This window comes from Rhamphochromis sp. 'chilingali' (genome assembly GCF_963969265.1).
Source record: "Rhamphochromis sp. 'chilingali' genome assembly, chromosome: 8".
NCBI classification, from domain to species: Eukaryota; Metazoa; Chordata; class Actinopteri; order Cichliformes; family Cichlidae; genus Rhamphochromis; species Rhamphochromis sp. 'chilingali'.
In genome coordinates, this window is record NC_137935.1 from 33147366 (window position 1) to 33158972 (window position 11607).

Consider the following 11607-nt stretch of genomic DNA (forward strand, 5'->3'; position numbering starts at 1 on the left):
GCGTCCCACCCAGCAGATATGCGCTGCTACTCAATATGATATAGTGATGAATCTGTGGCAAATCTTCAAGGCAGGAGCACATATTACTTCTGTGCTTTGCTTCAATAACAGATTGGATGTTGGACTGAGTATGTTCCAGTCAAGGACAGCTGGTGCTGACAGTGGGGAGAGGAAATATCATTATCCATACGCAACATAGAATTCAATGACGCTGCCTGCTTTATAACTTATCCAGCCGCTATTTGTGCTCAACTTTTGTAGCATTATTTTATTCATTTACTCTATATACTAGTTGTTCCTATACCTTTCTGATAAGCTAATGTAAGGCTGTTGAGATTTTGCATCAGGAATCACCCACTTCATGTCATAAAGTATTTCCCAGTTGGTTTGGTGTCTGTTTTTCTTTAATAAGCATCGCATTTCCTTGGTTTTAGTTAGGCCAAGAACCACAACAGCCTGGTTGCCCTTAAAGAAAGGTCTGATGCAACGTACAAGGTGCAAACCTTTCATACAAAAAGTGCTAGGCTTCATCCACTACTTTGATCATTAGACTTCTTCACTGTTTATCTGTTCCTGATGTCTCTTGGAGCATTTTTAATCTTAAATCTGTAAACCTGAATTCAAATTCAGGTTTGCTTTTATCCAAATTTAAGTTCTTCGTGTTGGTTTGCAAGGGATAGCTTTTAATGACATTAGCTAACTTCTTGGCTAATGTTAATCGAATCCTCAGACAATGACACTGGTCAGTTGCAACGTTGATCGTGGATATAGGAAGAACATTATAAAGGATACCAGATTGTGCTTCTGACTGTGATCCAGTAAAACAGAAAAAGAGTATTCAGCGTAAGAGCTGGACTGTCTAAGCCTGAGGAGAAAGCATCAGGTGGGGAGGGTGACCTTCATGGAGGTGTGTAACATGGTTTTGACTCTATTATAACTTCCGGAGAAATCTAAGAGAAAAGACTGGCTCATTTTCCAAAATTGACATTTAAGTTGATGTGTCACTGCTTTAATAACTCTGAGTGGGCATGCTGAAAATAGCAGGAGTGCTGGGAACAGTGGACAACTGCACAAAGGGGATAGTGACCACATTTAAATTAGGTATGCAAATTTTGATATTAAACAGATTGATTTTTTTGCCCATGTTCAAAAGGTATATGAAAAAAAAAGATGTTTAATAAAAAGGAAAGTCACTTGCTAGGACTCAGTTTCCTTTACATGTCTGTCAAATTCCAGAATATTCACAGTGAAGGTTGTAGATCCCCTCTCAAGGACCTCTTCTGGTCCCAGGCCTCCATTTTGGAAACCACCGCCTTAATGATTTATCCTCCCCAAAGGGCAATTTCTGCAAGCTACGTGCCTGGATGCAGTTTTCCGTGTGCGAACAGACGAGTGGGTCTGAAACTTTCTTTTGGAGGAGTCATCTGGGGCCATAGATTTAGTCAGGTGGCTGAGGTGCGCCACTGCGGCAGCTGTCAGGAGATGTGAAACGAACGCCCCCTCCGGCGGGCCTCCCTCCTAACTTAATTTCATTAAATCTGTGATTTGTTTCTGTTTGTGTGCCGCAGTGTTGGGAGAGCTGGGGGAGAGAGTGAGGGGACTGAGACCGAGGGAGGAAAAAAAAGGAGAGAGATAAATGAATGAGTGAGAGTGAAGCAAAGTATGTGTGAGAGAAACAGAAGGCATCGGAGGAGCGATTAGTGCGGTGGTATCCATCATTGGAGCTGCGCTGCTCTGGTCGATTGCCACGGACACTGAGGAATACTTCATCTGGTCCCACTGAGCGAAATACACACACGCGCGCGCACGCACATATATCCATTTATTATTCTGTAGTGCAAAACACCAGCCACTTCTTTTTGTCCAAAACACTTTTTTTTTGCAGTTTTCCTGCACTCTTCCACCCTCTGACCTTCTTTCAAGTCTGTCCTGATATCGCTCCCTCTCTCTCTGAGAGCCTGTCTGCAGCAGCACCACTTCCCATCTCTATTTATTATGCCAGCATGCATATTGCATCGGCTGGTGTGTGTGTGTGTGTTTGTCGGTGCTTAGGTCTGTGTGGGAGTGTGTCTGTGCGTGCGCATTTGTATGTCACTGTGTAGCAAGCTTGCATGTCTTCACAGACGCATGTGACAGCTGGAGACAGATGTGTGAGTGTGAGGTCATAAATATCATTAAACTTACAGCGCAGCACTTTGCACAGTTCACTCAGGCTATGAAAACAAAGGCAAAACAGATTCAACCCCTGATCTTTATTTCATGAGCGTGAGCGTATTAGTAGTTGATCATTTTGGGGGTTTTTTCTTCTTCTTCTTTACAGGTTACAAAAAAACCCTAAAATAGCACATCAACATCTGTGGCAGTCATAGAATGGACAAAGTGAGTGTGGCTGACCCTTTGGGTAAAAATCAGACAACCTTGAAACAATTAGCCTTGCTTTTTACTTCTTCTCATGCCAACACCTTTTGTCAGATTTGTTCTGGAAAAGCACTGAAAGGAGAATAATAGACACTTAATTTCATTTAATTTGCTATTCTCAGTTCTGCAGTATGTCATCATATGAATCAGATGATCGAGCTACGTATAATCATTTCAGTATGATTTGCAACCACAACAAACTGGATTATTCATAGTTTTCTTGTGAAAGCATGTTAACACCCACCTGTGGGACAAAAACAAGGCTGGTGAAATGGATCCACCAACAAGCCACTTAGTTTGTTAACAACTGCCAGCCAAGGGTTGGTATAGCCTTGTTACTCAACCACAGCAGCCACATCACACCAAGCCATAATTTTAAATTTGTTGTGGTCACTGGGCCATACAAACGTGCAAGTACAAAGTGGATTTTGATTAAAAACGAAATGTAAAATTTTGTGAATTTGCCCCCAAATATGGTTTTAAAATTCTTTCCTGCAATTTGTCCTTTTACTGTACATAAAAAAGGTTACAGAGCTGATAAGGTGTGATAGCTGTCACCTTTGGTATTCTATAAATTTCTATTCAAGTCTCCAAAAGTTGATTCTGTTCATCTGGATGCGTTTTCAGTGGGACAAAACGCTACGTCCAGGTGAACAGAATCAACTTTTGGAGATTTACTTACCTGGATGATTGAGAATACAAGACATTTGCAATACATTTCTAGTCAAGGTTTATCTGTTATTTTGCCGCTTTCTCACTACTGCTTCAGAAAGCTCACTAAAACATCTATGAAACTAATGATTAGTATTATTTAGCTAGCTAACTTTAGCTAATTAGCACTAAACATTGCCTTGTCTTTCACATTGCAAAAACCGTCACCATTAACCCATACAAGTAGAAAGTACCTAGATCTGCCTGCACATTTGTCCTGGTGTGAGGATGGGGGGAGCAATCCTCCAGAAGATATATTGCTGAAGAGGTGCTCGGGAGTGACTGTTTTCAGTGATTTAAACACAGTGTTTGGGGCAGCTATCCAAAACACTGATGTTCATCATTTTGGAGAATGATTTAAGCACAGGCAAGTTTAGACCCGTTTTATAATCATTATAAGATTATATATTTTTTCGTTTTCTAGTTGAGTGAGGAAGATGGAAAGCGAGAGAGAGGGGACAGAGAGGTTGTACAAGAACAGGAAGAACGAGGGAGCAAATGGTGAAGTTAGCTGGAAAAACAAGTTATTTTCAAGGAGGCTTTGCGTGCTTTCCAGTAGCAAAAAATGTCAGTGCGCATTCTAAGGATATTGATATGAATGGCATGTGAAGGACTACAAACTTGCAAAATTGGGGTACATGATGCTCTGTGCATAAGAAAGGAGGGTTTTTACTCTATAAGTTTAATATGAAACAACTCTGTTAACAGGTCTATGGAGTGGCAGTGTGATTTTTCCAGTAATGTTACTTTAAATGCTTGATGATTTGGTAGATGGCCTCTATGTGATTAAGAGACTGAAATAAAGTTGTGCGTGTTTCTCATTTTATCTGCTTTGCCACAAATAGTTCTTTAACTTATTTAATGACTGAGCCTTTTCCTCAGGTTTGAAACTAAACACTCCACCTTAAAACGAATGAAATCTCTGATTACTCCCTCTGAATTATTCTTCAAAACTACAAAAGGTCGTCCAACTAATTAGGCTGCTTTTGGAGGTAACATTGTAATGTTTATCCAACTGAAGTGAGGTTTGCAAATGTAAAAAGTGCTGATTATATTTGCAAATGGCATATTCCATTAATATTAATTGTTTCGAATGCGTTTCTGTATCGACAAGTATAAAATGCTGGTGGAAAATCAGATTTTCAGAGTTTATATTCCATGGTCAAATCTAAATGATAAGAATACAGCATCAGCTAGCAGCACTTTCAGTCCTGAAATATGTTTTGGATTAACACTGAAAAATCAATCAAAGTGGCTTCTGTTTTTCTTCTTCTAATTAAATTTTCTGTCCTGGTATGCGAGAAGTCCCTGCTTAATATTCGTGCCAAAAGGAATTGATGAATCAAAAAAAGGAAAGATGGGCATAAACTGGAAGATAAAATCAATTCATTGCTCGAGTTAAAGAAAACACAGAGGGTGTATTTCCAAGAAAAGAAAACAAGAGGGGAGAAAAAAGTTTGTTTGCTTGCTGGCGTTGGCCATGGCGTCTGAGAAGGATTTATATCCCAGCAGGGGCCAAGCCTGGCAGAAGGGAGGCGACAGAGGCTCGGTGGCGCATTGGGGGCTCAGCGCCACGCATAAATCACCCACCTGGAAGAGCTACAAAGACTGGCATTGGCTGTGGCACCACACCATTGTGTGGAAATGAGGGGAAAACAGCCGCTCTCCTAATGGCATGAAAATAACTTCTTTTTTTTTCTCTTAGAGCTTGCCACATTAAAAGGCGATGCTTTGCATTGGGGTTCCGACAGGGAGGAAGTGAAGGAAAGACGGAATGAGAGGAGCTAAGGGGGACACAAAGGAAAAAGAAAAGAGAGGATTGTAAATGCAATGGCACCGGCTACACTGTGGACAAATCACCGATGGATGTCAAGCAAGACAAATGTGCTATGATCTCACATCCACGTCCAAGTGTGCTTTCTGTTCGATGTGTCGGACACAGAGTAAACTTCTGCTCCGGTCTCTTGAGTGGAGACCTGGGGAGGGAAAGTTGGACGCGGCTATGACCCACAGTGTGTTCCAGAGTTTTCCACCTTCCAAAGACCTGGGAACTGGACTGAGCACAGACACATGTGGAAGATGTCAAATCCAACAGCACGGCTCCATCAAAAAATAAACACTTGGACGAATATTACGGTGCTTACGTAATTGTCAAGGGTCAGGTGTTTACTTATTTTAGAGCTTAAACATATTAAACACAATGATCCCCATGCAGAAATTAAAGCATTACTAAGACTTATCCACAGTGTAGGAGCATAAATAGAGAAAGTGGTGAGAGAACACATGCAGGCAATGTGGATTTTGTTAAGTTTTCAAAGTATTGGGACAGAATCTTTCTGTTTTTTTGACAGAACGTCCCGGGTTTGTTCACAAATAACCATGTTTCAGAACTGTGTTGCGTAAATTCTTTGTTTCTAAAAAAAACATCCTACAAGTATCTGCGAACTGAAGAGATTACTCGTCTTGTTTTCCCATCGTTGCTTGATATAGAATTTCAGCTCATAAACAGTTCGGGGCCTCCTGTGTCGTATTTTTTGGTTCACCACGATCCAAATGTTTTCAGTGGGTGACAGGTCTGGACAGCAGTTTACCACCTGGACTCTCTGACTACAGAGTCATGCTGTTGGAATACATGCACAGTGTGTGGTTTGGACAGCGTCTTGCTGAAATAATGAAGGTTTTCCTTGGAAAAAACAGAAGTTATCTGGATGACAGCATTATGTTAGTGTTGTTTCCAAAGCCTGTAAATATTGTTCGGCATAACTAGGGCCCTTTACAGATTTACAGGTTACCCATTCCTTGCGCACAACCGTCAAGGATGCTGGCTACAGACTGGAGATAAATAATGGGAAAAACCAACATTTCATGCCTGTTTTCCACTATTACCTATTTGGCTCGACTCAACTCAGCTCTACTGGTCTACTTGGTCATTTTCCATTACAACTGAGTATCACCCACTGTGGGTGGGGCCATTATAGTAAGGCAGCCGCAAAGTGCCATGATGCCATTTGTATATATGGCACAAATAAATGGTGCTTGGAGACTTTGTGGTACAGTTTCACATTTTGGATCACTCCATCTAGCTCCCTCTGGATTCTGTTGTCAACCACCAAGCACAAAAACATCTGCACTTTGTCGTTCGACGTTGGTTTGTGTGTGGCCATTTCGCTTGTTGCCAGGTTTAAAAAATGGTGGGTTTGATTCTTGTAAAGGACCCCATCCAGTGATGTCACTCACAGGGCAATCCGATGCGTGCAGTCTATTGATGTCACATTTTTAAGTTAAACTTAGATACTAAAAATACCTTGACCTCACAGGGATTCAAACTAGCTCTAGGATGAATTTGAAAACCCTACACAGCCTCATTTTTGAGTTATCCCATTCAAAAAAACTTGACTTATGACTTTTACTTTGAGGCCGAAGTCAAAATTTGTTGCTGATCTGGCTAGGTGGCAACATTGTCCCATCTCCCTTTTACAGCTCAGGGGTAAAAAGTACTACGTCCAAATGGTAGGCCCTAAAAAACCCTAAAAAGTTGAGTCTAGCAAAGTAGGTGCTAGTTGAAGAGAGGCATTAGTTAGCGGTTGGGATACCAAGTGCTGCCAGAAATGCTCCTTGGCATTGATTCTCATAGTTTCTGAAACTCTGCTGGAGAGATAAAACACCATTTGAAATGATATTCCTTAATTTGATGTCGGTCAGGAGTGCTGTCAAACAGGTCAGTCAGAAATCTTGCACAGATATTCAGCTGTACTGTGGCTGTCTCTAAGAACTTTGTATTGATTTATAGTGACCTTTCTCTCTAAAGGGTTTTGCATCCATGCCACGCCAGAAAAAAATTTACTCAACAACATAGGAATAGCACTACAGCCCCCTCAGTTTTAGGGTTTTTCCATTGTTTGCTTAGTCTGCTTCTTTGAATGTTCAGTGTAAATCCACTAATCCTCTGGGCTTTGAACATCACCTTTTACAGCAGACTTAATGAACTCCTGTATTAGAGTAGCTGAAGATGCTATATCACATACAGCTTGTCAATAGATGTGTGTTGGGTAAAATACAAATGAAGACATGAACATTTTCTTTTGTTTTTTAAAGAAGACACCAGGAATATTCCTCGACACGAGGAGCAGAACACGAATACATGCATGACCCATGACTCTGTTTGCTGACATAAATATGTAGCATTTGCAAAATCAAGCGCACGCACGCAAAATGCTAAAATGCCATTAACATTCAAGCGGTGCTGAGTCCAGAGTGGGTCTGTGTCAGTGGTCCACTAACATCAAAGACACAGAGAGAGTCAGGAAACAGCAACAGAGAGGGAAGGGAGAAAATAATGAGAAGGAAAAAGACTGAAGAAAAGAAACTGAACCTTTGTGAGACAAGTGAAAGACGTCTATATGTAGAGCGGTGGGGACAGATGGGGAAGAGCAGGGGAAATGACATAAAGGTATTTCACAGAACTGAAGCCCAGCGCACAGCCGTGACAAGCTCAGAGCGCCTGTCGTTACCGCTGTCGGACAAAAACAGATGCAGCTCATTCCAGTTTTCAGAATTAAATCAAAAACGGCAAACCACGGAGCCTTGTGGATCAGAACCACTGTAGAGTCACAACACGGGGTCTGAACAGCTGCAATTACTTTTGTCTTGCCAGACATCGAAGTCAGCAATCACAGTAGCTGTCGCTCCGGTTAGCTAAGTGAGAAGAGTCGCAGGTTTTCAGGCTGCACTGCAGTTACATAACAGGTCTATATGTGTGTGTTCTAGATGTGACAGCAGATTACCCCCCCCAACCATCATTCCTAGGAGCCAGACTCCCTGTCTCGCTGTCATCTCGTCATCCAGATGACGCCACCTGTCTGTTTGTTTGTACAGGTGATATCTGTGAATCTAACAGAACATTTCCCCAGGTTGGTGAGAAAGAATCAATTAGCAACGCGAAGACAGAAGTGCTTTAGGCAAAATTGCACCAGAGTGTTTTTGGGAAACTGCAGTTTCTAAGATGCTCTTCACCTCACCAGAAGTCTGATTGTGTAGATGTCTTTAAAAAAATAAAAAAACAACTCTGACATCAATAAATATTTTACTCACTAGCTTTGAAGTGCTAGTTTCATATCATATTAAATGCAAACGAGATGTTCATTTTGTAAGTTATGACCAAACATACAACCAAAAAAGGACACTAAAGTTGCCATTTTCCCTGTCAGGGTTGCAGAGGCACCAATACAAGCAGAGCTGCACAGATATCCCTCTCACCAGCTTCCATCTTCTGTTAGTGGGTCGATGAGGTGTTCCCAACCAGGCCGTGTGCTATTTGCAGCCCAGGTTATCCTCTCAGTTGGACTGCCTCTCAAATAAGGGAGCTTCTCAACCTTCTCAAGTCATTTCTGCTGCACATCCTCACGATTGAGGATTCCAAAGACTCTTAGCCTGGAGTCGGGCCTCAGACTCATCGGGGCTCACTTGATGTTTGGGCTCACAGCTGTAGAGCTCTGACAGAGCAACCCATCACCTTATGGAAGAGCACTGTAGATCAGGCAGTTTTCAGAGATTTGGTTCTAGATTATTGGCTTCTTCTTCTTTCTTTTGTGTTTCTTGTTTATATTATTCATTTATTTTTATGTACAAGCCACAAGTTGTTCAAAACATATTTTAAATGATAAAACTATTATTATTGATGTCTGTTTTTAAGTGAAGCAAACTCAAACGCTAACCCCAGAGCTGCTTTGTGCTTCCCCAGTGACTCGTACTACCTGCCATAGCAGTGTACAGGAGTTTGGTCTTTTTGTCCATCTCTAATCACTTCACGTGCATAAGTACGGCTTGAGGGGATTTTTTTTCCTCCATTTTTTTTCTTTTACACATGTACCTACAGTAACTTTATACTAGGATCTGAGTTCTTGTCGACATGGGTGACCGCACTTCAGTTTGGTGGTGCTGCTGCTGACATGCTGCTTTTGCCGCACATGTACAAACACGGTGGTATCAGAGAGGCCTTGTCGACAGTTTCCTCAAACGACAGAAAAGTATTGAACTTGAAACTCTTGAGAAAAAAGCACACCACAAATTTGAAAGATTTAAAGGGCTGTGTGGAGAGTTTCCAGAATCACATGGCACATGGCAAAGATGTGTGGATCGCTGTAAGTGTTGGCACAGGGTCATTATTTAGCAAAAAAGGCTGTCGACTGAATGCATTAGTAGAGGTGGGCAGCTTGATCCATATATCGACAGTATAGATACCAGTGCTGCCCCTCCCTGAGGCTCGTTCTGTTGGAGGTTTCTTCCTGTTAAAAGAGAGTTTTTCCTTCCCACTTTCGCCAGACTGCTTACTTATAAGGGGTCATATGATTGTTTGGTTTTCTCTGTATCTATTATTGTAGGGTCTACCTTACAATAAAAAGTGCCTTGAGGCAACTGTTGTTGTGATTTGGCCTTGTATAAATAAAGTTGAATCTCTTAAATCACGTTGCTCCCTGTACATAAGCTCTCTTTATAGGATACCCGATATTTACTTGGTATCGGATCAATAGCAAAGTCTTGCATAACATTATTGACTAGTTAGTATTAGGCTTTTATTGATTGCGTTAGTGACTTAGATCAGAGCACATCATCTGTGCTGAGGAGTCCCCATGTGGCAACTCTGCAAAGACACAATGAGGTGTTTGTGGGTCATTTAAAAAAAAGTGATAAGGGATTTAAGGCGCTACGTTGCTGCCTCAAAGCTAGTCTGAGGCAATTTTCAGTTAAGTGACAAGACTTAAAAATCACAAGCCATGACAGCTGGGGTTGAAAATCAGATGTCGGTGGAGCAGGGCAAGCCACGGCGATCGATGCTTAAGAAACACAACAACAAAACAAGAAGTGAGTCCTTGGCAGCTGACGTCATCCATCACACCGTCCGACACTCCTCTGAGCCGAAAGGGAAACTGCTGGATGCAGCATCAACATACAACGGATTTGATGTCAAAACAGTTGCAGATGGACATCGTATATATTTGTGTGTGTGTGTGTGTGTGTGTGTGTGTGTGTCTGTGGTTGGGTGGGTGAGGATAACTGATTTTAGTTGAAAAGGCTTTGCAGCTCAACCAGCACATGTCACTCAGGCAGCTGCAGCTCAGCAGGGGACCCAGAGATCTGCAGAACGGCTGACGGTCCGAATAACATGCAAGAGTGCACACACACACGCACACACGCACACACACACACAATCCTCCTTGTATCATAGTCTTAATGCTCCAGTCTTGTTGTATGTGTTTAATCGAGGTTGCTGTTCTGTGCGTGTGCACGTGTGTGTGTGTGTGTGCGTGTGTGTGTGCATGCATGCAGACTAAGCAGTAACTTAACACTCTGCTCTCTCTCGTGTGTGTGTGTGTGTGTGTGTGTCTGTGTGTGTGTGTGTGTGTGTGTGTGTGTGCGTGTAAGAGAGAGATAGTAGGCTGTTACAACCTAGTTCAGTCAATAGAGGGCACTCTAACACCTCTCTCTGTATCCACTTTGTCCTTCCTCTCACACACACACACACACACACACACACACACACACACACACACACACACACACACACACACACACACACACACACACACACACACACATACCCGTTTCTTGGGTTAGAGGGACAATTTCTGAAATTTTTGGCAAATCAGACTGGACATAGGGCTATGGGGACACCGGGTTCCAGAGGTGCTAGAGCTACAATATGCATATCAAAAATCATGAAAAAAATCAGCAAACCTATACACAACTTAAAATTTAAACATTTTCTTTGCTCAACTGAGATATAAAAAAGGCTATTTTTTCAGACATTCTGGTGGTTTGTAGAGACTTTTCTGTAGCTCGGTCTATAAGGACAGTCTGGTGTACAAGGTCAGTGATGTCATCATACATATACACAAAGTATAGTCTGTTCTGAAGGGACACATGGTGTGTAAAGCCAGTCTACTGCACACACACACAGTGAGTAAATCTGGTTTAAAAGGACACATGGTGTGTAAAGCCAGTTCACTGTACACACACACACTGAGTTAATCTGGTTTAAAAGGACACATGGTGTGTAAAGCCAGTTCACTGTACATATACTCACACATGCACTAAGTATAACCTTCTTAGAAAAGAAGGTGTATTATAAGACTGTGACTGATACATCATTATAGTAAAATTGAATAAATTTGCTTAGGCTGCTGCCCCTGCGACCTGGCCTCGGATAAGCGGTTGAAGATGGATGGATGGATGAATAAATTAAAAAATAATAAAAAGACTATATTTTGGTTTTCTCTGATGAGCATTACAATCTGACATACAAGCTTACATAAAACACCACAGATCATATCTGTTGTGATCTACTAACAGGTGGTCAAAGTGTCATTAAAACAACTAGAAGCATAATAATAATAATAATAATAATAATAATAATGGATTGGATTTATATAGCGCTTTTCTAGGCACCCAAAGCGCTTTACAATTCCACTATTCATTCAC